General features: G+C 51.9%; 1 pseudogene across 1 annotated transcript; it reads left to right on the top strand.

Annotated features, from left to right (window-relative positions):
• Positions 1-41: 41 nt before the first annotated feature.
• LOC101710755 (tubulin alpha chain-like) lies at positions 42-17,031 on the top strand (annotated as a pseudogene). The gene is made up of 6 exons (XR_015444227.1): positions 42-9,390; positions 9,863-10,085; positions 10,975-11,127; positions 12,445-12,570; positions 13,031-13,607; positions 15,474-17,031. The product of XR_015444227.1 is annotated as a tubulin alpha chain-like (transcript).
• Positions 17,032-25,232: the final 8,201 nt, after the last annotated feature.

Below are 25,232 nucleotides of genomic sequence, written 5' to 3'. Positions count from 1 at the left end.
GGCTTACTTGGAGTCAGAGTGGAGAGGGTAATAGGATATGTGAAGGATGGGCCTTTGCGAAATTACACCTGAATTTCTAGGTATAATTCATTTGGACAAGTTGCTTTCTTCCTTTGTTCTTAGGGAAGACTTCTTTAATGGATAGTATCATTGAACATACTAAGCATGGTCCTCAGATTTCTGGTTCAGTTGGACTCTATACCATCCCAGAATACAATTTTTTTTCCTCCTGAAATGCCTCTGTTTCTGCTGCTATAGGGTTGCTCTGACTTTTTGATATTAGCAAACTTATTTAAGTCCTCAGCATGATTTGCAATCATTCTGTCATTTCTATCCTGAAGTTACTGTGTAGAAGGAATCTGTATAACCAGGTTTCAGCTGTCCTCCCTCATCTGTAGTTCTGGGGGCCTAAAACTGAAATAGGACCAAGTAGAAGCCTTCCAAGTCCCTTCCTTTGCAACTTTTCTGGTTGCTTCTTCCTTCATTCCAGAATTTATGGGGGGCTCCCCCCACTAACATGCAGGCCTTGGGCAGTTTTGCAGCCAACCTACTTGCCCAGAAAGCTGCCTTCCTTCCCTAGTCAGAGCCTGAATGAACTCCAGCAGAAAGGGAGAGAACTGTGTTTTCTGGACAAATGGTAAAAATCTGCATTATTGTGGTGTTTGTAGAAAAACAACTGAAACTTACCCACAGGGTCAGAAAGAACAGGCCAACTAGATGCTTCTGGGGCATATGGACCCTGACATCACAAGCCAAAATCTAAGCTAAGAATTTTCTTAAATTAAGTTTTAACTTTTCACAGAAATAGTATATGTTTATAGTAGGTACATTAAAAATGGGTGTAAAAGGGCCAAGGATTTAGCTCAGTGGTGCCGCCGCCTGCCTTGCAAGCACAAGGTCCCGAGTTCGATCCCCGGTACCAAAAAAAAAAAAAAAAAATGGGTGTAAAATTATTGTTTAGCCAGCTTGGACTACGAAGTGAGTTGAAGGCCAGCCTGCATTACTAGCAAGACCTTGCCTCAGGCAGGCGCGGCACTGCTGAGCTACATCCCTGTCCCCAACCTCACCTCAAAAACAACAACAAAATTTTTTAAATTAGTGTTTAACTCACACTTCAGCTGTCCCAAAATTGCTAATGGCAATGTCATACATAACCTTCTTGATGTTTTTCTATTATATATATCTAAACGTACAGTTTTTAAAATAGATATAAGATCATACATTACTGTTTTATAACTTGTTTTTTTAAAGAAAATAGGGTGAACACCTTCCAGTGTCAGTAGCTGTCCACCCACATATACCATCATTATTAGTATCACATTGCATCGGGTACTGTAATTTACTGAAATAACCCACTAGCAGGTTGTCCCCAGGTTCTCATACACAGGGACGGAATGTGCCGCCTTGTGTGTAAATGTGCACCCACACCCTCTTTCCTCGGCCTGCGTGATGAGCAGTGGCATTGCGGGTGGCTGTGGTCAAGGCTTTGCTGTGTTGACCCCTCACAAACAGCTGCGCTAGCTCATCTCTGCTGGCACTATGACAGAACGCTCACGTCTCCAAGTCCTCAGAACACTAGCTATTTATGATCATGAAAATGTATTTTGCTTCTTTAATTAAAAAATAGTATCTCACTGGGGATTTAGCTCAGTGGTTCCAGCGCCTGCCTTGCAAGTGCAAGGACCCGAGTTCTATCCCTGGTACCAAAACCAAAACAAAACAAACAAAAGAATAGTATCTCATTGTTTTATTTGCATTTATTTTATTTCTAATGAAATTTTTATCTACTTATTGGTCATTTATGTTTGCTTTTTTGAGAATTGCCAAACATTGCTGTCCCAGTAACCAAAATACTGTGTTATTATTCTGCCTTTTTTTTTTTTTTTGGTACCAGGGATCGAACTCGGGAACTTGCGCTTGCAAGGCAGGTGCTGGAACCACTGAGCTAAATCCCTGGTCCCCCTATTCTGCCTTTTCAGAAATAAACGCATTTAAACAGTGGAAATTAGAGTCCTTAATATCCTTCGGAAGAGTATATAAATTGGAAAAGCAGAGGTAAGCTGAAATCTGAACCTTAGAGTTTAGCTTGAAGTCCGTCAACTAACTGACTAATGACTTAGTGTCTGCTGTAAAAGGAGAATGTCATCTCTTCATTCCTATCACACACAGTTTGCAGTAAATACTCCTGAATTGCTGTCTGCCGTAGTTAGAGGCAACTCATGCTTGCTGCCAGGAGTAGACAGATTGGCAGTTCCAGGCTGAGGTAGCTTAGTGGTCGAGCTCCTGGTTAGCATGCACAAGGCTGGGTTCAATGCCCAGTGCTAAAAACGAAACACACAAAGTCCATCGTACCAGCCAGGCATGGTGGTGCATACCTATAATCCCAGCATTTAGGAAGCTGAGGCAGGAGGATCACCACGAGTTAGAGGCCAGTCTGGTCTACACAGTGAGTTCAACCGCAGTCAGAACTACTGACCCTGTCGACAAAAAACCCACAAAAAACAAAACTAAAAAAACCACTGTTCCTGTTGGGAAGAGCAGTTGATTTTACCAAGGCCCAATTGTTTGTACAAAATTAACTTTTTTTTTGGTGCCAGGGATTGAACTCGGCACCTTGGGCTTGCTTGCGAGGCAAGTGGCAGAACCACTGGGCTAAAACCCCGGCCCCAAAATTAACTTTTTAAAAAATAGAATCCAAGGGCTGGGAATTTAGCTCAGCAGTGCCACGCCTGCCTGGCAAGCTCAAGGCCCTAAGTTAGATTCCCAGTACTGAGAACAAAACAAAACAAAATACAGAATGCGGAGGCTGAAGCAGGAGGATTGCTCCAAGTTCAAGGCCAACCTGAACTGCATAGCAAGACCCTGTTTTGTAGGGAACAGGGAAAGGGGACGTTACTAGAACCTCTGCAGTGAGTCCTAGTCTCCTTCGAGCCACAGCAGCACAAGGAGAATTGATTTATTATACAGGAAAGGTAGACGAAATAAGACTGAGAAGAAGCTGAGCTTTGGGCCGGATCACTGCTGCTCTGGACAGCAAAGACAAAAGCTTATTGCACCTTTGTTCAGTACATGGGGAGAAACAAATGTAACAAATGACCCAGACAGAGAGTTCAGTACATCGGAGAGTAACAAATGTAAAAGGTGACTCAGAGCAGTGACAGCAACTGAGGCAAAAATCCTAGATCAACGAGGAACTATGCAGATGAAGATTTTGTTTCCCCCAGGATGTCTTCAGCTGGTGTAATCTGGTCCTGGAGCATCACAGCATCACCGGACCATTGAGGTCTCAGCTGTGACTGGAGGTCAAAATGGAGTTTTATTTCTACATGCCTCAGCTGCCCTGTAGGGAGGAGAACTAGGCCTAATCATAATTTAATTGTGAAATGCTTTTCCCCCAAAATCATGTAGAATAGCTCCCGACACAGTTTGAAAAAGAGAAATCCAAGATGAAGAGTGGTGTACTGACATTTTGCATATTGTTACCATGACATGTTTGAGGCTACTCAAGTAACTTTAATGTGACTGCTAAGGAGGACTACTGCTCCTGGTGATGATAGACAGGTAATGTGGACTGGCCCTCCTAGTGAAGGGCCTAGACAAGGCTGGAAACATTAAAATCTGCTCACCAGGGGTGGTGGTGTACACCTGTAATCCCAGCACTTGGGAGGCTGAGGCAGGAGGATCACCAAGAGTTCCAGGCCAGCCTAAACTGTATAGTGAGATCCAGTCTCAAAAAAAAAATTCTGCTTGACTCTTCCAGAGATGATGTCTAGAGACAGAATGGTCCAGCATTTGACACCATCGTAGGCTTTTCTACAGTTCTGTCACTAACAAAAGTAGGCTGTCCCAAACCCCTGCTGATAGACGTTTATGCAGAGAAGGGTGGGAAAGTGCCACAGTCCCCCTGTGATGTGTGCCCAGGCTTAGAGTGTGAGACCTACAGTTCTTATGAGATTGTCTAAGAGGAAGAAACACATCAGCAAGGCCTAGGTTCCACCCGAATTGAATGTGTCTGTGACAAGCTCAAATGTCTACTTCTCCAAGAGCAGGAAATTGTAAAGGCTGATGGCACCAACATGAGATCCAAAAGAAAAAGGCTGGGCATGGTGCTTCGAGCCTGTAACCCCCGCATTCAGGACGCTGAGGCAAGAGAGTCACTGGGAGTTTGAGGTCACCCTGAACAACACAGCAGCACCGTGTCTCAAACAAACAAAAATTATTATTATTATTTTTTTTTTTGGTACCAGGGATTGAACTCGGGACCTTGCGCTTGCAAGGCAGGTGGCAGAACCACTGAGCTAAATCCCTGGCCCTGCAAAATTATTTTTATTGTCTTTTTTTTTGGTACCTGGATCGAACTCGGGTCCTTGCCGCTTGCGCAGCAGGTGACGAAACCACTAAGCTAAATCCCCAGCCCTAAAAAAATTATTTTTAATGAAGCTCTTTTGAATAATTTTTTTTTTTTTTGGTACCAGGGATCAAACTCAGGTCCTTGCGCTTGCAAGGCAGATGACAGAACCACTGAGCTAAATCTCCGGCCCTTGAATAACTTTTCAAAAGGCAAAAAGATCTATTGAAGACATTAGAGCCAACATGATTTTGAAGAGTTATGGCACTGGATTCCTGAGGCTTGGCGTTATGGCCCAGTGTGATGGGATGCTGTTCTCCAGAGCACATTTGCAGTCTTGGAGGCTGTTCAGAGGCTAATCAGTGAAGGAGGTGGGTGCAGGGATTGAACCCAGGGCCTCACACATGCTGAGCAATCTGTGCCACTGAGCAACAACACCAGCACCAAGATCAGAAGTAGGAGACAGGGTCTGTCATGCAAGACCTGATGAGGTCCCTCACTTGGGTGGAAGCCAACCATTCTTAGCACCCAGGAAAAAGGTGAATGAAGAGCAGGAAAGGGAATGGCTGTCCCCGGGATACCAGTTCAGCCTCCAGTCATCTCAGCCTTGCTGTTAGATTAAGGCAATGCCAGAGTGATAGTTTTCCCAAACTCTTGGCATAAGCAAATGGAAAATACCATCATCCTAAACTTCAGTTTATTTCCACAAATTTTGCTAATGCAATATCCGGAATACAAGCAATGTAACCAGGCATAGGGGATAAGATAGAACTAGCAAACTACAGACAATGCAAACAGACCCATAGAGGATACTGCAGAGATACTGCAGCTGTTGAAAATAGACCTTAACACATGCTTACTGTGTTCAAGGGGATATACAATTTTGGGAATTTCAGCAGACACTTGGACATCTGAAAAATGAAAAGTGTATTCCAGAACTTTAAAAAAATTCCATAACCCCTACAGTCCCAGCTACCTGGGAGGCCACGGCAGGAAGATCACTTACATCCAGGAGTTCAAGGCCATCCTGGACAACATACCAAGACCCTACTTTCAAAAAAATAAAAATATAAAATTTTTACAAATCCAGTAACCAAAATTAATTCAGTGGAAACTTTTAACAACAGATTGGACACAGCTGAAGAAAAATCTACAAAGTTAGGAGCTGGTATCATTATCATTACAGATACCAGTACTATAACACAAAACCTTATATACAGTGATGGCAAACCTGTGGCATATGTGCTACAGGTGGGCTCTTATCATTGAAAATGCTAAAAGGTTTGTAATCACTGTAAACGTACACTGTTATTGAGGGAAACTAGGAAATTCTTGGGGCCAGAAAACTGTAGCCCCCAGATCTCATCCAGTGCCTGACTTCTTAAGCCTCAGAGGCCTTTGAGCTAAGAATGGTTTAGTGCCAAGGCCTCCTGCACACCAGGCAAGTGCCCTACTACCCAGGTACATCCCCAACCCCAATTCTGACACTTTTAACTAGTTGTAGAAGTACATACATAATGCTCTCAGTTTTGCCTCTCAGTCCAGAAAGCATAAAATACCAAGTCCTTTCCTAAAATAGTTTGTTGGACGTGGAGGTAGCTCAGTGGCACCACACCTGCCTGGCAAGCACAAGGTCCTGAGTTCGATCCCCAGTACCCCATAAAAAGAAATGTGAAGTTAAATGACAGAAGAGCCCACCAAATTCACTTGAAATTCATTGAAATGTAGAAAGCATTTTTCTGTGAATAGAAACAATATTATACATAATAATGGACTGCAACCTGTGACACACCTATATGTATACCAGAGCAGTACTGTGCAGGTGTGTGGGACAAGTCCTTTGCTGCGATTAGAACAGGGTCACTCCAGAGCCCTAACCGGGTGACTCCAGGCAGCCTATTTCAGATTGGGGCCCAGGGTGAACGGTGACCACAGAAGAAGAGTGAGCAGCTCCCATGGGGTTACACATTATTTGCCTCCCCTTTGCCCTGCCCTGAAAAGATACAAAGGATATGAAACGGATTGTGTAGAAACGGGGGTCCCATGTTAAGTAGGCGTTGCCCCAGTCACATGGAAAGTAAATGGCAAGCTAATGTTACCAGTCAAGCCAGGGTCCTTTCCTCAATTTGAGATAGAAATCACAAAGATGCAAATGTCCACCATCCACATGAGGCTTTATTGGGCTTCTGCTGGAGCATGAGACAAGACACAACAGAGCTTCTGGTCTGGCCAGCTCCTCCAGGAAATGAAGAGGAAAGCTTACATAGTCTGGGATACTCACCATCCCACCCAGGAGTGGTCAGAGATGGGCATTCTGTGCTGCAAGCTTTGAAGGAAGCAGAGGGTAAATTAGGGCTTCCTAGGATGCATAGCCTGCAAAAATCTGCTTCTCAAAGACAGAAATATCAGGCCTTTCCCATTCTTCTCACTAAGACAGTAGGAAAAGAAACTGAGCTTATGTGGGCACCAGTTTAGGCAACTATGCTAAGGAGTAGTAAGTAATCCAGATACTGCCTGTCCAGCCTCGGCAGTGGCTCTGTGTCTCACTCCTTACCTGGGCTCCTCGCTACTCTGTGAGCAGCACGGTATTGTCCCACAGAGCCTCTCATCGTCTTCAGTGCCTCCCTTCCCAGACCGAGTGTGGGTGTCATTTTGATTCACAGGGTCATCTCATTGCTATGTGGTGGAGGAAGATGTGGAAAGAGTAAATATAGCCAAGGGGTACAGGCATTTCAGGACCTCATAGATGGCTTAAAAATAGAGCTGCTCATGGGACTCCCCCTGAAGTCTGGAGTATTTTAAACCCCTGAAGAGGTGTGTGGCAGTGGTGTATACACAGTAGCACAGGAGTTGAGATTAGTGGGGTGAAGGAGAAAAGGCAAAGTGAGAAATGGAAATTAAGCTTGGAAGGAGTGTAGACAATAGAAACAAATCCCAAATGCCTTATGAGAGGATTGGTTTTAATTGGTATTATATAAAGAAGTACTCTGATGTTGCCGGGAGAGGGATTTGTGTAATTTCCGTCAGTAACCCTGAGGCTGTCACTGTTTCCAGTGTGTCATTTATTTGTGTGGTACTGGGAACTGAGCCCGGGGCCTTTGGGGGGCCTTTGCACTGAGCTAGACCCTAGCCCTTTTCTCATTTTTCATTTTGAGACAAGGTCTCGCTAACAAGGCTGGGCTTGAACTTGCAATCCTCCCACCCCAGCCTCCCAGGGTGCTGGGGTTTTCAGTGTGCACTACCATGGCTGGCTATTTTTTCAGTGTATTTATAATCCCTGCATGAGAGCCTCCTCCATTCAGTAGGCTTTTTTCTTTCTTTTTCTTTGAGTCAGGATCTCATTTTGTAGTTCAGGGTGGCCCTCAACTCACTAAGTAGCTCAGGGTGGCCCCGAATTTTCAGTGATCCTCCTGCCTCAGCCTCCTAAGTGCTGGGATTACAGGCGTGCACCACCATGCCCGACTACTCCATCACTAGGAACAGAAGAGCATTTCTGACAGACGAAACCAGCAGGTGGAATGAATGAATGTCTAAGGAGTGAACCAAGGTAGGGTTAAGTTTCTGATGCTTTTAGTTTATGACTAGGAAACACTGTTTTAATGACTGATGTCCCCAACTTCTAGGTGCAATATATTGGTTAGTGCTTACTAGAGAAACAATTTAATGTCTACTTTAAGGCTGGCAGCCTCTTAAAACCGAGTTCCAAGAGTTGAAGTCAAAGAATTCAGCAGAATTTGAAGTTGACCTTTGCACCCTGGACTTAAACCTCCCTGAGGCGCCTGAGCAAGCACTAAATTTGAAAGTATTTCAGGATAGTTTTGAGCGGCATGGCTGGAGGCTTGTGGGAACATGGGCTCCAGAATCCAGAGGGGAGCGGGTCTGATGACCGAGTGGCTTTCAGTCTCCCTGAGCTCCATCAGAGATTTCCCTGCAGCAGTTTGAGTCTCCAAGCCTGACTCCAGTAACCTGGCTCCAGTCACGTTTTCCCTAGAAAGCGAATGCTAGAAATCCGGGACAGAGGCCTTGAGTTCCTCGGGAACGGGCTACACAAATATCAAGGGCAATCACTGCGGGGTGAGGGGCCAATCATTTGATAAAACCAACACCAGCATCCCCCAAACTAAGCAGGGCCTAGTTCCTTACGCTCAGGTATTCGGAAGGAAAACCGCCAGTGACAGGTTGGGAACAGGTGACGAGGGGGGAGCGGGTGTGTCTGCCCTTCAGCATGGAACAGTATGGCAGGGGTCCTGGAAAAATAAACGAGGAACACCCGGTCGCTGCCCGAAATGCTGCTCTAAGTAATCGCACCTCTGCGGACAAACCCTCAGCGGAGCCCCCTGGCGGCTGGGATCCCCCGGTCTGCTTTTCCCTCTTCCCCTGACTCCGAGCCCCCTTCACTTCGCTGGGCAGCCTGGACTCCTTCCTCTCTCGAGGATCCGAGTCTCCTGGACCGGAGCTGCCGCCCGGGTGAAAGGAGGTGAAATTCTTCTGCCGCCTCCGGCAGCGTCTTTCCCGCCCCTGTCCGCCGCCTCTCCGCTCACCCCGGCTGCATTTGTCCCTTGGGGAGCGGAGCACCTGGGGTTCTCGCGGCGTCTTTCCTCGCTAGAGCTTGCTGAGCGCGAGCCCGCTCCGTCCTCCCAGGTTGTCGCACGTTTCGAAGCAGGTCCCCGGCGCTGAGGGTGTAAAGTCCTCGGGCGAAGACAGAACAAGGTCCGTCCCCTCGAGCCGGCACGCGGCCCGGCGGCGGAGGAAAGGCCCGAGCTGGCCTGGCCGGGAGAAGGCGGACCCTGCAGGCTTCGCTCCCTCCGGCTGGATGAGCGCCCAACCCCCGGGCCGGGGATCGTTGAGGGCCGCAGAGGCGGAGCGGGGCGGGCCTGGGCGGGGGCTGAGCGCTGGGCGCGGTCAGCCGGGGACCGATCAGGGTTCGCCCCGCGGGGACGCGGCCCGGCTCGGCCGGGATAAACCAGCCCCAGCGAGCCCTCGGCCCGGGACTTGCGGTGCAGCCCGCTTCTCTGAAGAGCCTCTTCCGAGCCGCAGCCATGGTCAGGGGCACGGGGCATCGGGCTCCAGGGAGGCTGCGGCCGGGGAGGGCGCCGGGACGAGGGGAGGGCGGGCTGCGGGCAGGAGGGCGCCCGGCGCTCCGGGGAGTGAGTGAGCTGCGCTGGGGTGCCCGCGGAGTTTGAGGGTTCGCGCTGCGCTCCAGCTCGGGATGCAGGGGTGCGGTCCGGAGGGGACCTGGGACCCACCCGAGAGGCGCCCGCCCAGAACCGCAGTCCCCGCCTGGCCGGGACAGCCGGGACAGCACGCTCCCGCGCACAGGGACCTGCGGTGACCCGGACCGCACAGGTTTCTCCAGTGCAGAAAGAGCCCCCGAGGCCTGGGGAAGAGGAGCCAGTCTCTGGGTTTCACATAGGGACTGCTCCGCTTCAGCCTTCAGGGAGGAGGATAAGGCTGCTGCCAGGCAAGGCCTTTCAAGCCCTGACCCCGCTCACAGCCTGTGTCTGCCCCCACCAGCATGAGTGCGTCTCCATTCACGTGGGCCAGGCTGGGGTGCAGATGGGCAACGCCTGCTGGGAGCTCTACTGCCTGGAGCACCACATCCAGCCCGATGGCACCATGCTCAGCAGCAAGAGCCTGGGGTACAGAGATGACTCCTTCAACACCTTTTTCACTGGGACAGAGTCTGGCAAGCACGTGGCCCGGGCTGTCTTTGTGGACCTGGAGCCCACAGTCATAGGTGAGTGGGCGGCGCACATCTGCCAAACCCAAATCGGCGGGAAGCTCTGCCTGAGGGAAAGCACCCGGGTGCAGGGGGTCCCTGGCCAAGCACAGCACCGAGCCTGAGTCTGTTGCTCTTGCCTAGATGTTGTCCTCAGGAGGCTTCTGGGGATTCCTAGGCTGGGAGGACAATCGGAGGCACAGTTCTGCCGGGAAAATACCAGATGTTTGAGTCAGGGCCAGACTAGAGTGGAAGCATACAAGCAGAAACTTTGAACTTCCTTTGCCCAACGCTCAGGCCCCCGAGGATAGCTTTGCCTGAGGGATCGGGAGCGGGGAACATCCTGACAGCTCCCTGCTCACCTAACAGAACCGAGGCCACCCTATGGGGCTGGGCCCCTGTGAGCCTGACTGCTGCTTGCTCCCTGGGCTTTTCTGCTTCCCTCCTTCTCCCTCTGGAGCTGCTCAGGTTCCGTTTGTGGAGACGGTTCCCTTCCCCCACCTTTCTGAAGATGCTGTGTAAGAGGTTAAACAGCGGACTGGGCTTTTTCCTTTAACCTACATTCTTATCCTAAACAGAAGTGAGATTCCTCTACACTCTGAGTCCTCCTAAGCAAATGAAGTGGCCGTGGTCAGCAGAAAGGCCTGTAAAGGTGCCCAGGTGACACCAGGCTTTGGAAGTGGCCTCTGGAGCTCCGGGTGTCCATCACTCTGCTGTGCAGTTACACTCAGGGGAGCTTAACAACAGGTTGTGACAACAGAGGGCACAGCACTGCCTGGCAAGCTCAAAGTCCTGAGTTCGATCCCCAATACCAAAAACAAAAACAAAGCAACAAAGGTTCTACGGCCTTGTGTTCCTTGGGGAATGAGACCAGCCTCTCTTACCTTCGTCCCCTCTTTTCCTCAAGATGGGGAAAGAACTGGCGCTTACAGGAACCTCTTCCACCCTGACCAGCTGGTATCTGGCACAGAAGATGCTGCTAACAACTATGCCCGTGGCCACTACACTGTGGGGAAGCAAATCATCGATTTGGTGATGGACCGAATCCGAAAAGTGGTGAGTGGCACCAGGTCCCCCTGGCACCTGCAGGAGGGCACTGCATCCTTAGCCTCCCTCCCTGGCCTGGTACAGGAAGGGGAACCACAGCCTGAGGCTGGTACCTGACTCCATTCCTCTGTCCTGTTGTCCACTCAGCTTCCCCTAGGGAGAGCTCTGTGTCACGTCCTGGGAGGGGATCTAGGGCCGGAGCCTGAAGAAGCTGCTCTGCCCTGAATTTGTGGACTCTGGGCTCTTGTCCTGCTGGTTCCACCTTACTTGCCCCCTCTGCTTGATCCCAGGCTTCTTTGAGCTGTGACCCGTCTCTAGCAGCTGCTCCACTTGTTATTCTTAGATTTGTACAGATCTTTCCATCTGGGAGAGGCTCTGCTCAGCTCCTAACCACTTTCCCCTTTGTCGATCCCCTGTCCAAGGCACTGAGAGTCAGGCCACTGGGAGCTGGGGCTTTGGCTCTGTTGGTCTTTGGGGACTGTGTAGACTTTCTCTCTGCTGAGCAGTAGACTGAGGGCTGTATACGTTCCAGGAAGAACCCTTGGCACGGGATTCTGTGTTCCTGTCCTCACCACTGCAAATAAAACAAAGCACCTCCTAGGGTTAGACCTTTCTTGGACTGTCATTTCCCATATCTGCTAGAGACTGATGCTTTTCTAGACCAAGGAACAGCTACATCAGGATTAGCTAGGGCAGCTGGAAAACCTGCAGGTTCCTGGGCTCCAGGCTAAGGTGGGACCTGGGGATTCCTGTGTATCCGAGGACACTGTCCCCAGTCCCACTCCTGCACGCAGAGGCCAGAGCAACACGGCTGAGCAAGCCCAGCTCTGACTGCGAGTCCTGTGCCTTCCCCACCCTCCTCTGCCCGCGTCACCCCTGCCACTGGACACAGCACTGCCTTCCTAGGTCAGCTGTCTCCCAGGAGCACCGAGCCTCTGCTAGGTACTCTTCTCTCACCTCTATCGAGGAGAAGCAGAGGACAGGAGGGCACCTGGTGGGGTGGGGGTGGAAATTTCTGCATCATAATTGGTTATATAGGTGTAATGCCCGTCAAATAATTTGTTTCTTTGTATAAAGTACACACACTTAAGCACAAACTACTTCAGTGTTTAATATACAGAAGTGTGTGCAATTGTAGTTAATAACAGATACTTTCTACTTCTTTTTTTTTTTTTTTTTCAGTACTGGGGATCAAACTCAGGTCCTTGTGCTTGCAAGGCAGGTGGCAGAACCACTGAGCTAAATCCCTGGCCCAACCAATACTTTCTAGATAAGAGTTCCCTGAGGACAGGTTTGGGGACAGGGCACATGTCATCTGCATCCTTAACAGTGTGGTCTCCTCCTCTGATGGACCAGTGCAATGCACTCCAGGGCTTCCCGATCTTCCACAGCTTTAGGGGTGGCACAGGCTCGGGCTTTACCTCCCTGCTGATTGAGCGGCTTTCTATAGACTACAGCAGTGTCTTAATTATTTTTCTTCTTGCTGAGACAAAATACCCGACACCCAAAATTAAAGGAGGAAAGGCTTTTTTTCAGCTCATAGTTTCTGGAGGTTTCAGTGTACAGTAGGCTGGTTCCAAGGTAGGGTAGCATGGAAGAGGGGCATGGCAGAGGAGAAATAGTCCATGGCATAGCAAGCAGAAGGCAGCAAGCAGTCAGCAGCAAGCCGCTCTTTCCCTTTTATCCCATCCAAGCTACAAGCCTTTTGGGTGGTGCTACCTACACCCAGGTGGGCTTTCCCATTATCCACACCCAGAACTGTGCTAAATTTAGTTATACACTTTTTTTTTAAGTTATCATACACTCTTAATCTCAGTTCAGTATCACAAGCCCTAGATCCAGCCACCTCTGAAAAGCCCCACCTATGAGTGCATGAAGCTTTGGGAGGACACCTAGATATAAGCAAGCCATTACAGGCAAGAAGTCCAAGTTGGAGTTTGCTGTCTACTCACTGCCCCCCTCCAAGTGTCCACAGCAGTGGTAGAGCCCTATAACTCCATCCTGACAACCGACTCCACCCTGGAGCACTCGGACTGTGTCTTCATGATGGACAATGAGGCCACCTTTGATATCTGCAACTGCCACCTGGACATCGAGCGGCCTACGTACAGCAACCTCAACCGGCTCATCGGCCAGGTTGTGTCCTCCATCACCACCTCCCTGCGTTTTAACAGCACCCTCAATGTGGACCTCGCAGACTTCCAGACCAATCTGGTGCCCTATCCCCGTATCCACTTCCCGCTGGTGACCTACTCACCCATTGTCTCAGCTGAGAAGGCCTACCATGAGCAGCTCTCCGTGCCACAGATCACCCACGCCTGCTTTGAGCCCTCCAATCAGATGGTCAAGTGTGACCCTCGCCGTGGCAAGTACATGGCCTGCTGCATGCTCTATCGTGGAAATGTGGCTGCCAAGGATGTGAATGCCGCCATTGCCACCATCAAGACCAAACATAGCATCCAGTTTGTGGACTGGTGTCCCACGGGTTTCAAGGCAAGTTGGGGATGGAGGGAGGCCTGAGCCTGTGACCTGCGTGCCTCTGAGGAGGGAGATTCCTACAGAGCTGCAGACATGAAGGACAGATGTACTGGGGAAGGGGAGAACGGGGCAAACTGCAGTCTCAGAGGCTGCTTTTAGCTTGGTCCATCCCAGGCGGTCTGGAAGCCGGGCCTTTGGACCGGAGGCCAGGGAGGGTTCTCCTGGAAAGATTGCTCTTGTGAAAGGAGAAGCGTCAGTTTCATGTCACTTGGCCTGGCAAGGAGGCATTTGCTAGGCGCGCCAGTCAAGGTGAGGGGACTGGCCTCGCTCGTGAGTGCTGGTGACATAGCCACGTGGTATGGCTCCCCTCGCATGGCAATGCTGTGGAAGCCCAGACAGGCCTCCCGTCAGACTGAGGGAAACAGGTCCGAGACTTCTGTGTTTGCACTGTGAATGCAGTCGCTTTTGCACTCATGCAGAAGAATTTGTTTGTGCCCACACTGCCTCACTCCCATTCCCAGGCTGCTGGGCATGAGACCCAGTTTCAGTGTAGGGGCTTTGCTCTGGGGGGCAGGACACTGGGAAGAACAAAGGTGGCAGCGATGCCATTAGAAAGCATGCAGCTTTCCTGCCCTGTGACCCCCGCTGTGGGCGTGACCACAGTGAGGGGGAGGCAGGGATCCTGGTCATCAAGATGACAGCCGCCTGCTAGTGGTGGAGAGCTGTTCTGCAGCGCAGCATGAGAACCTTGGGGCAGGACCCAGCCGGGAGAGCGCCCTGCTTGCATTTAGGAAGAGCTGGAGCTGCCCAAAGGAGAGCAGGCTGCTGGTAGGAAGTGGTAAGCTTGCTGTCCCAGAGGCCTTCATGGCAAATTGGCCATGTTTTAATGAGGGGGTGAGGGAGTACTGAATAGGAAATGTATTTAATATACTGTCTTCTGGATACTCCAGTATTTAAGTAGGTTAAGTTTAGATTTAGCTGAGTTTTATGTTGTTAAAGATCATTTTCTTTTCTTTTTTCTGTTTGTTTTTTTTTTGCGGTATGCGGGATCGAACTCAGGACCTTGAGCTTGTGTTTAGCCACTGAGCTAAATCCCCCACCCCTAAACATCATCTTCTAAACTACAGGAAAGTACAGGGACAGGTAGAGCTAACACCCACATACTCACACCAGAGATTTCATACCTAAATCTGTTCCCTTTGTTTTTGCTTTGCTGACCCATTCAAACCCACCTATATAGTAATATAACACAAATATCCCTTTTGTTTGTTTTTGTTTTCAAGACAGGGTCTTTATATGAGTTCAGGCTGGCCTTGAAATCACTATGTATCCCAGGCTGGCCTTGAACTCTCAGCAAACCTCCTGCCACAGCCTCCCAAGTGCTGGGGTTACAGGCATGTGCCAGCACACCCGCTTACCTATTTGTTCCTTAAGTCCCTTATGTAAGCCTACCCCTACCTTTTTTTCCAGCCATGGAAATTAAACCCAGAGCCTTCACACTGAGCCTTTTATTTTTCATGTTAAGCCTGTTTTATTTTTTCTTTTGAGACAGAGTCTTGTTACATTGCCCAGGCTGGCCTCACACTTGTGACCCTCCTGCCTCAGCCTCTCAGCGTTCTGAGATTATAGGTGCCCCTCTATACCCAGGCACCACCACCCCCTTTTCTGGGCAGTGACTTTGAAGGGACTGGACTTGTCTCATTGAATGCCTCACGTTCTGGATTTGTCTGCTTCTTTGCAGTAGTGGTCTTCTCTCTCCACTTGTTTCTTAAAGGTGGGCAAATGCCAAATGACTGTCCGTTCCCCGGTTACAGTGTCGGGGAAGACCCCTCAAAGGTCACGCTGAGCCTGCTGCTTAGACTAGTCTCTGTTTCTTCCTAGGTTGGGATCAATTACCAGCCCCCCACCGTGGTGCCTGGGGGTGACCTAGCCCAAGTGCAGCGGGCAGTCTGCATGCTCAGCAACACCACAGCCATTGTTGAGGCCTGGTGTCGCCACAACCACAAGTTTGACCTGATGTTTGCCAAGCGGGCGTTTGTGCACTGGTATGTGGGCGAGGGCGAGGGCATGGAGGAAGGAGACTTCTGAGGCCCGAGAGAACATGGCTGCTCTGGAAAAAGATTATGAAGATGTGGCCACGGACTATGTGGAAGAGGAGGATGGGAGCGAGGACTGCTAGGTGGTCTTGGCACCTGCAGTGCCTGATCTTTCACTCCCCAGTTTGGTTCACTACTTCCCAAGGTTCCACAACCCCCCGCGAATACTCGTGTGTCGCAGACACTGTGGCCTTCTGCGCAGGCGCTGGCCTTCCCGACAGCCTTTGCGGTGGTCCTTAGTGGGGCAGCCTGGCCGCTGCCTCGGGGACCCCAGCTGCAGGGCCCGTGAGCGCCGCCTGACGCCTGTGTGTGCTTCACCCGCGCTGTGCTGCTGTCTCTTCCCCTGGGCCCGGCCCACCCCATCCCAAGGAAGGCTAAGCCTGCTAGAGGGGCCTGACGGCTCCCTGCCCCTAGCACTCCGGGGCAGAAACTGCTGCATTCCAGGCCTGCGAGGAATCTAGCCGGTAACTGGTCTCCCTCCTCTTGGCCGTCGGAGGGCAGCAGAGGCTGAACCTCAGTCCGCTCCTGCGCAGCCATCTTATGTCTTCTGTGAGGAGTTCGGGCTCTACCCGAGGCCTCATCAAGGGGCAGCGCCGGGAAACAGGGCTCCCGGCCACAGGGGCTGTCGCTGTGCGGTGGCCTTCCACACGGGCTTGGCCACCGTGTGGGGCACAGTTTACAGAGGCCGCGTGCCTTTCAGGCCAGGAAATCCGTACCCTTTTCTCCGAGGCGTGCGCAGTGAGGAAGTGTGGGTCAGAGGGGAAGGGCTGGGCAGAGGCCCCTTCCAGCACCGCCCGGGAAGGCGCTTCCCTTCGTAATGCACGGAACCGGGCGAGGTCCGGTCCAGGAGAGGGGCAGACTGGCGCTCTCCGAGAAGGTGGGAGCGTGCAGGGCCAGCTCCGCTCCTGTCAGGGTGACCCGGCCTAGCGTGCCCAACCCCGTACTCTGCCTGGACGTGGACGCTCATTCTAGCGTGTGGCTCACCGCGTGGCTCTGCTCTTTTTTCCTTTCCCCAAGAACCAGGGAGTCTTGAGGCTCCCTCGGAATGTCACCTGTGGCCTTGTTTGGGCTCCAGAGACTCGTTGCTAGCAGCATCCTAGAGACTGAGTCCCCCCATCTGCTCGCCCTGCCTGCCTGATACCCCGAGGGCTGGCTGATAGGGTGGAGCCCCGAGCCCAGACTCGCAGATTTCACCCCTAGCGTAGAGGTGCCTGCACTGGATAGGGGCCTTGGCCCTATGTGATTGTCTTTCCCAGGCGGGGTGCCTCCCTCCATTTTCCTTTTGCATTTCTTATTTTTTATGGTGCTGTGGATTAAACCTCAGGCCTTTGCCCTGAGCAACATCCCCAGGCTGTTTTGTTTTTATTTGAGACCACGTCTTGATAAATTGACTGGGCTGACCTTGAACTTGTGGTCGTCCTGGCTCAGCCTCCCACCTTCTGGATTACATGTACCACTGTGCCTAATTTTCCCATCTTCCCCATGACTACAGTTCTGAGTATAGAGGCCCGACAATCTCCTACATGGCTGTCATTCCCTTTCCCCTCAGTCTTCACAGTCCCCCAAAGACAAGACTGTATTCATTTGTCTTGATTTCCCAATAGTCCAGCTCTGACACTGATGTTTATTTTCCTGATTTCTGCCCTACCTACCTGCCCCACCTTCCTTTTTAGCAACACAGATCTTCCCTGGTATACTTACTGTCATTGTATTTTAGGATCTCTCTCCCTCTCTCTCTCTCTCTGTAAAATTGCTCCTGGTAGACCAGGTCCTGGTTCCTCTGGTACTTGGAGGGCTGGGACTAGATGGGGAATGAGGTAGAGAAGGAAGGGAAAGAGGTTAGATAAACCTGCCCTGGGAAGGTGCCTGTTAAATGACACAGATCTACTCAGCCAGTGTCTTCACCCAGGGCCTGGAGAGCTGATGTTTCTTTCCTTTCTTCCTTTCCTACTCTTTTACTCACTGAGCACATGAATTTATACCAACTAGCAGTTCTTCCCCTATTACCCCAAACCACGAGAGAGACCACCCCTCTCTGCTCCTGCAGTCTTGTGATAGATGCAGATGACATCAGTTAACAGTCAGGGCAGCAAGCATTTGGATCAGCTGCTGGCTGCCCTATCTCCTCTTGTGGCCTGCAGGTGGGACAGAGTGAAGGTCACCTTCTCCTCTTCCCTTCCCTTAGCACTTTAGAAATACACAGGAACAACTTTGTCAGATCGGTGCCTTGTCTTGATCTCTCCCACTCCCTTCAATGCAGTGCACAGGGCCTAGTGCCAGGGAGAGTTTTGCCTGGGTTCCTTTCAAATTTGAGCTTTAACAGGGTGAGGCTGGAGAAGACAAATTCTTTTTTTTTTCTTTTTTTTTAGAGGGGACAGGATCTCACTTTGTAGTTCAGGCTGACCTTGAACTCACTATGTAGCCCAGGCTGTCCTTGAATTCATGGTGATCCTCCTGCCTCACCCTCCCGAGTACTGGGATTATAGGTGTGCACGCCATGCCCAGGTCTGGAGAGGACAAATTCTTACCTTGGGGCTTGTGATTTGAACTACTGACCTTGGACTCTTTTTTTTTTTGCTACCGGTCATCAAACTGGGGTCCTTGTGCTTGCACAGCAGGTGGCGGAACCACTGAGCTAAATCCCCGGCCCTTTTTTTTTTTTTGGTACTGGGGATTCAACTTGGGACCTTGGGCTTGCTAGGCAGGCAGCAGCACTACTGAGCTAAATCCCCGGCCAGGACCTTGGACTTTTTTTTTTGGTACCGGGGATCGAACTCGGGTCCTTCCACTTGCAAGGCAGGTGGCAGAACCACTGAGCTAAATCGCTGGCCCTTGGACCTTGAACTCTTTATCAAGCTTTCTGTTTGCAGCATGAGCAGGAAGCAAGCATCGCTGGTCTTGGTTTGTGATTCTTCCTGCTGGAGCAGGCACACATGGGCTGCATCTCTGGCCAGAGCAGGCCTGACCCTAGATCGCCTTCCATTTGTAGCTGCCCAGGGGCCTCTGAGTCCCTGGAGGGCAGGGTGGCTGTTCTGAGGCTGTTCTGTGGGACCAAGGCTAGGGGATTTGACCTATTTGTGTCGAAGATGTGGCCAGCCAATGGGTTCTGATTTTATCCTGTCGGGAAGAGGAAGCCTTATAAACATAACACACTATAGTGTGACACAGTGAGATGGGGAAGGCAAGAGTCAAGGTTTGGAATCACAGCACTTAGGACCAGTTGACAGGCCACAGGGAGCTGAGACTTGCATGTGACTCTGCCTTGGGTAGCATCAGATGGCCTCCTGTGTCTCCCATTTGGACTGGGGGAATGACATGATGTTGGTCTGTGAGCTCTGCTGTGACCACCGAGGGATCAGTGGCTGAAACAGCAGACTGTATGTCCTAGTTCTGGAGGCCTGAGGTCCAGTGAACGTGTGGGCAGCACTGGTTTCTCTGAGCCTCTCCGTGTCTCACAGATAGTGCCCTACCTCCCTTTTCTTCTGTAATCCCACCATCCTGGATTAAAACTGACCATATGACATTGTTTTACCTTCCTTAGCTCTTTAAAGGCTCTGTCTCCAAATACAGTCCTTCATGGCATGTACTGGGGGTTAGGGCTCCAATATATGAATTCCTGGGAGAGGAAGGACCAGACTCCCAGTTCAGCCCATCACAGACACATTAAGATGGAGGAGCAGAGCACCTCGGGTGCATGAAAATAATGCCGCTCTGGAAGTGAAGAGGTCAGGACTTGGGCCATGGTGTATCGGGTGGCTGGAGCTGAGGGCAAGGATGAGTCCCATGGAGAGTACACGCGGGTGGAACCTACCCCTGGGAAAAGGCAGGTGTAGCGACCACCAGCCCCGCAGGTGAGAAAAGAACCAGGAGGGACTCTCTTAGGGCTCAGTATCGGTGCCAAGTGCAGCGCGACGCAGGCCAGTGGGTGCTTGAAGAGAGACACCGCTGGTGCGACACTGGAATTCACTCACAGGAGAGACAAGAAAGGACTTAGACACTCTTCACAACTTTCCATTTTCCTCTGAGGGAATGGAAGGAAACCTCTAAGGAGAGGAAGCCTCCCAGGCAGCAGTGTGGGTCCATGGAGCAGCAGACACTGCCCACCCCTCCCTGGGCCCTGCGCTGGCCCTAGGCTCCCCAGCACAGCACATGGAGCCTAAAATCGACTTCCCGTCTGAGTCCAAGCTTACAAGGGAGCAGAGCTAGGAAGAGGAAGCTATGGGAACAAATCACAATATAATGTGACCACTCTGAATGGAGTCCAGATGGTGGGGCTGATGACAGTGGATGGTGGAGCAACAAAGGGAGGCGGAGGGACCAGCGAGCTGCCTCAGAACTGGGCTCCTGAGCTCCCCAACTCTGGGGCTGCTGGTGCAAGGCAGAGTGCAGGGAAACAGGTGAAAACTCACTGGCAGCAGCCTGTGTGTCCCCGGAACGGGCATCTCGTGAGCTACTCGAAAGGTTCAGGTTAAGAAGAAAGGGCTTCTGTGCCTTTGGAGCAGGGTGTGTGACCTCACTGCAACCCACATAGCACTGATCCTGCTGTGCACACTGGGGACAAAACTGGACAGGCAGGAGCTGGAGTGCCGACTCATGTCACAGACAGACCTAAAAGTCTGGCACTTCAAGGCCAAGGGATGGTATTCAGCGGAGGTGATTCCCCATGCCCCTGGCACCTTGCTGCCCAGCAAGGTTGACTCATCCTTGTTGCCCAGGGAAGGAAGGAGCAAAGTTAGAAACCAGACTGGTGACAAAGCCCTGGGCCTCTTCCCGGCTGAGACTCTGAGCTTCTGGGTGCCTCTGAGGAGGGCTGTTACTGCGGCCTGGCCAGGAACCTGAGCTCAGATGGACCTGGTGGGAAGCTCTCACAGGAAGAGTATGGGGCAGCAGGGAGCCCCCCCTCCTGGGGAAGGAGGACTGTGGTGTAGCAGCTGTGGGAAAAGAGATGAGACCCTCTCACTCCCTGGAGGCGAGACCTGGTCAAGTAACCCTCTGCCTGCACCTTGAAGGACGTGGACTGGACACCAGGTTAAAAACAGCCCCTCTGTCTCTACGGAGTGGGCTACAGAACCGGGCAACCAGGATGAAGCTGAGGGATGAGGGCGTCAGCTGCAGGCGTTTCCCATTCCAGCCCTGCCGACCAACCTCCTGCCATCTGAGTTTTCCCCATCAAGTCTGAGCAGCTCCCTGCCTGCCTGAGGCAGCTCCTTAGAGGGCTGTGGCTGCTTGTGGGAGAGGCTGCTCCCAGGCCATCACCAAGGCAGGGTGGGGGGGACCCCATAAAGGATTTTGTACAGCAACAACAGGGGGAGGAGGCAGCAGACCCTGGCCCACTTGGTCATCCTGGAGGTGTCCCTCGGGGGAACAGTCACCACCCTGATGCCTGGGCCCTTGGAGTGGACTTTACTGCAGCACACACCATGCCTAATTGCTAAGTTTAAAGCTCCGCGGTGGCATGAGGGACAGTGCGGATGTCCATTTTGCTGGTCTGTAGCTGCACAGGGCAGCGCGGCTCGTGACTGACAGCACAGGTTCTGGAGCCAGAATCCCGTGCCCACTTTGCCACTTAATCACTGTGTGGCCTTGGCTGTGTGGTGGGCCTCAGCCTCCCATCTATGAAATGAGACAAGGACAGGGCCTGCTTCAAGGGTGTTGTGAGGAGGAACTGCACAGTGCCTGGGCCACAGTAGGGCCTCAGTACGGTGGGCGATCATCACCATGGTTGTGATCGTGACTCACCACCAAGGAGGGGGCTTTGTGCGTTTAAGCACTTTCTCTTCCATCACTGTTCTCCATGTAATTATCCTCTGTTCCTCTTCTGAGTAATCACTTCTTTGTGCTTCTCTGCAGCTCTTCATTTTCCCAAAATTGAGCTCTTTTGAAGATACTCATTCTCAATGATTAATTATTCCAATTTTCTCCTTAGTGAGAGACTTTCACCGCTTGTGTTTGTCTTCTTACCCCTGGAGGTTCCAGGGTTCTGGAGCCCACACAATCAACTCTGTGCATCCGAGCCCTGGCTTCAGGCTGCCTACATAAAGCGCCCTTCAGTGCCCTCTGTCCCTCCCCTTGTGCCCAAGCCTCTTACCCACATTCAGAAGCTTTTAGGTAGGTCATTCATTATACACAAGCACAACTTTGTCCTCATTCCCAGCCACTCAACCTGCAGTGAGACCCAAATGTTTTATCTGAGTGATAGACAGGCGCTGGGCTCTCCTTCCAGCAGAAGGAACCAAGCATTCATTATGAAGGCCCAGGCTTGTTGCTGTTGCTGTCTCTTGCTGTGTAACAAACTAGTAGCCTAAAACAACCACCACTTACTCACTCCTGCTTCTTTAATTTGAACAGGGCTTGGCGGCGGTGGTTCAGCCTCTCTATGGGGTTGGCTGGGGAATCCAAGAGGGCCGCGCACGCACATATCTGAGGCCTCGGCTGGAGGTGCAGGAAACACCAAGCACAGCACTTGCCACACTTGGTCCTCTGTGTACCTCATGATTCCAGCCACTCTGGGGACCTTCACCTCACGGTACAGGCCAGGAACCTGGTGCGACCTTTGCCCATGGTCTGACACCTCGGGCAGCCCATGGCTGGGCCTGCTGTGTGAGGGGCTCTGCTCTTCAGGTAACAGGGAGGGAGGGGAGCACTGCTCAGGCGGTTTGCTGAGGGTTGAGCGGTCAATCCACACAACAGCCACACCGGAAACCAAGGCTGAGTTCTGGGGTCAGGGAAGAGAGTCTGGAGGGAGGTGCAAGTGAGTGGAATTCTGAGTTTGACAGAGGAGTAAGAGGGAAGGTCACCCCTGGATTCTTCTGATAGAGCAGCTGCTTAGCTGAGCTGAGGGTTTGGGGTGGGCTGGTGGACTATGGTGACAGCCTCAGACTTCCAGCTGTCAGGAGTGGGTGAGGGGACTGGAAGCCAAGCTGTGTGATTCAGTTCCTTTGTTTTTTGTTTGTTCTACTGGAGATTGAACTGGGGAGTACTGAGCTACATTCCAAGTCATTTTATTCTATTTTATTTTATTTTATTTTGAGACATGGCCCACCGAGTTGCTCAGGCTGGGCTCAACTTGGGATCCTCTTGCCTCAGCCTCCCAAGAAGCTGGGATTGCAGGTATGTCCCCTGCACTTCGTCAGCTGCCTTGCCTTTCCACAAATAAGGTGGCCACTGTGTCAAGTACTCGGCGAGGCCTTGTGGGTACCGTGATGAGCAAAGGACACACTCAGCTCCTGTCCTCAGGAAGCACACACTCGGGGATCGGACGAGGGTATGCGAACCGCACACAGCCACACAACTCCCCAGGGATGTCCAGAGCAGAAGCTGAAGGCGGGACGGACAGGAATCGGGTTTCTGGCCAGGTGTGGGTGGCCAGCAAAGGCTTCTCGAGGAAGCTCCACTGAAGTTGAGCCGGCAGCGGCCAGCAGGAGGAGGTCCCGGCCGGAAACGGCACATGGGAAAGACCAGAGCCGCGAGAGCTCGGCTGCACAGAGCCGTAAGAACCGCGGGGGGCGTGGGAGCTGAGAAGTCAATGACCAGGGGCTGCGTTAAAATGCTTTTCCCAGCAGCTACGGGGCGCCCCTGGAGGCCTCTAAACTGGGTTGTGTCGCGTGATGCCCCGTGTGATGAATCTTGCCTCCGATTCTGAGCCCTCACCCGTGTTAATCTCTTGTGTCCCTGGACCGCCACGAACGTCCGCAAAGGCGTTTTCTCCACCTCCTGGATGAGAGCGTTTGGAGCTCCAGAGCGAGCGCAGGGGCTGAGCTCCCGTCTCCAGCCCGCATCGCCCGCCCCATGCTCCTGCCCAGCAGGGGCCACCCGCGCGGGGTGGTCGGAGAGGAGGTGCTGTGCCTGGGGAGACCCTAGGAGCCGGTTTCCCTCCCTGTCCGGTCTCTTAGCCCCCAGGTGACAATGTGGCTCCCTGATGTCCCGGCTCCTAAAGTAGTCCAGCCGGAAAGGGGGAGGATCAAGCCCTCGGGCTTTGCCTGGGAAAACGCTGCCTTCCCCACCCACCCGGGGCAGGGCTGGCAACAGTGAGGGCTGCCGGCCTGGGCCTGTCTGGGCTCCCTCTCAGATAGATCCAGGGAGCGGGGCTCCGGGCAGCCCAGAGGCCAGGCTGAGGGCGCCCTCGGCTGCAGGGAGGCATCAGTCCAGCAGGAGGTGGAGGTGGGGGGGTCTCCGCTGCCTGAGGGGTGCAGTGGGGGCAGAGGATGCACTGGACTGACGCCCTCTGGTGTCTACCGCCCACCTCACGTGTAGGGTTTTCTTCGATTCGCTTGTCAGCCCTTCGTGGTAGTGAAATCCCTGTTTTACCGGTCAGGAAACTGGCTGGGAGATGCTAAGCGCAAATAGACTGGGATTAAAAGCCCCGTTTGAGCTAAACCGGGGCCTTTGTACTTTCCTTGAAACCGTGGTTATCCAGAGGAGAGCTTGCTTATTCCCGAGAGCCCCTGAGCTCCGTGGAGGTGACATTAGCACCAAGACCCTTCTCCTGCTACACCCACCTGAGGATCCGAGCAGAGGACGGAGTTGCACTCTGCCTCCATCTCCCTACGCGCACAGGAGCCCTACTGCTCAAATTGCCCAGGGCCAGGTTGCTGCCCATGGAGAAGGGAGGCTGCCTGAGGCCACCCCCGCCTTTCTCTGCACAAGCGACAGCCACATCCACAGACCACAGGGCTGGAGATGCTGGGGAAGGAGGCGGGAGCCCTGGGAGCCTCCATTCATGGGGCTGAGAAGGCTGGTCAGGAGTGGGGTGTGGGGTAGGGGTCACGGCCAGAGGAAGGGCGCCCGATGCTCCAGGCAGCTTGGTGACTCAGTGAAGTTTCTCGGAAACCACCTCCCTTGGCTGGCAGAAGCCTTCCTGAGACAACCCATTTTGGTTGCACAAGGTAATGTGGGAGCTGTTGGCCTCAGGCAGGATCTAGGTTGTAGCAATCTGTGGGACCCACCCAGTCTCCAGGGAACCTGACTCTCTCTCTCCCTCTCTCTCTCTCTCTCTCTCTCTCTCTCTCTCTCTCTCTCTCTCTCTCTGTCTCTCTCTCTCTGTCTCTCTTGCGTGCGGGTGTGTGTGTGTGTGTGTGTGTGTGTGTGTGTGTGTGTGTGTGTGTAGGGGCTGGGTGTTGAGAGACTGATTTTGTTAATGTGTTTTGTGGTGCTGGGGCTTAAGCCCACAGCTTCTTACATGCTAGACAAGCTCTAGCACTGAGCCACACCCCCTGCACCATATATATGTTTAATTTGTAAAATGAGGCTCTCCCTTTCAGCATGCTACAGATTAAATCAGATAATATATTCCTAAGAAGTTTATGAATGAAAGTGACAAGTAAAAGTAAGATTATTCACTCACTGAGGAGAAACAGGAACTCAGAGTGGTCTGGACAGTGCAGCTACAGGTGCCCCGGGAGCTCAGCATAGCAGTTGTGGAGCAGCTGGTGCAAACGAAGCAGAGATCATAATGTGGAAGAGAAAGGAAGAAGCGGGGTTCCAAACCTGTCTTTTAAAATTTTATTTATTTTTTGTTTTGTTTTGTTTTTTGTACCAGGGATCG

Source organism: Heterocephalus glaber, unplaced genomic scaffold (assembly GCF_053883595.1).
Source record: "Heterocephalus glaber isolate CG9 unplaced genomic scaffold, H.glaber_assembly_v1.0 deba00001600, whole genome shotgun sequence".
Lineage (NCBI taxonomy): Eukaryota > Metazoa > Chordata > Mammalia > Rodentia > Bathyergidae > Heterocephalus > Heterocephalus glaber.
The sequence above is the reverse complement of the archived record's forward strand: the minus strand, read 5'-3'. Positions and strand labels throughout refer to the sequence as shown.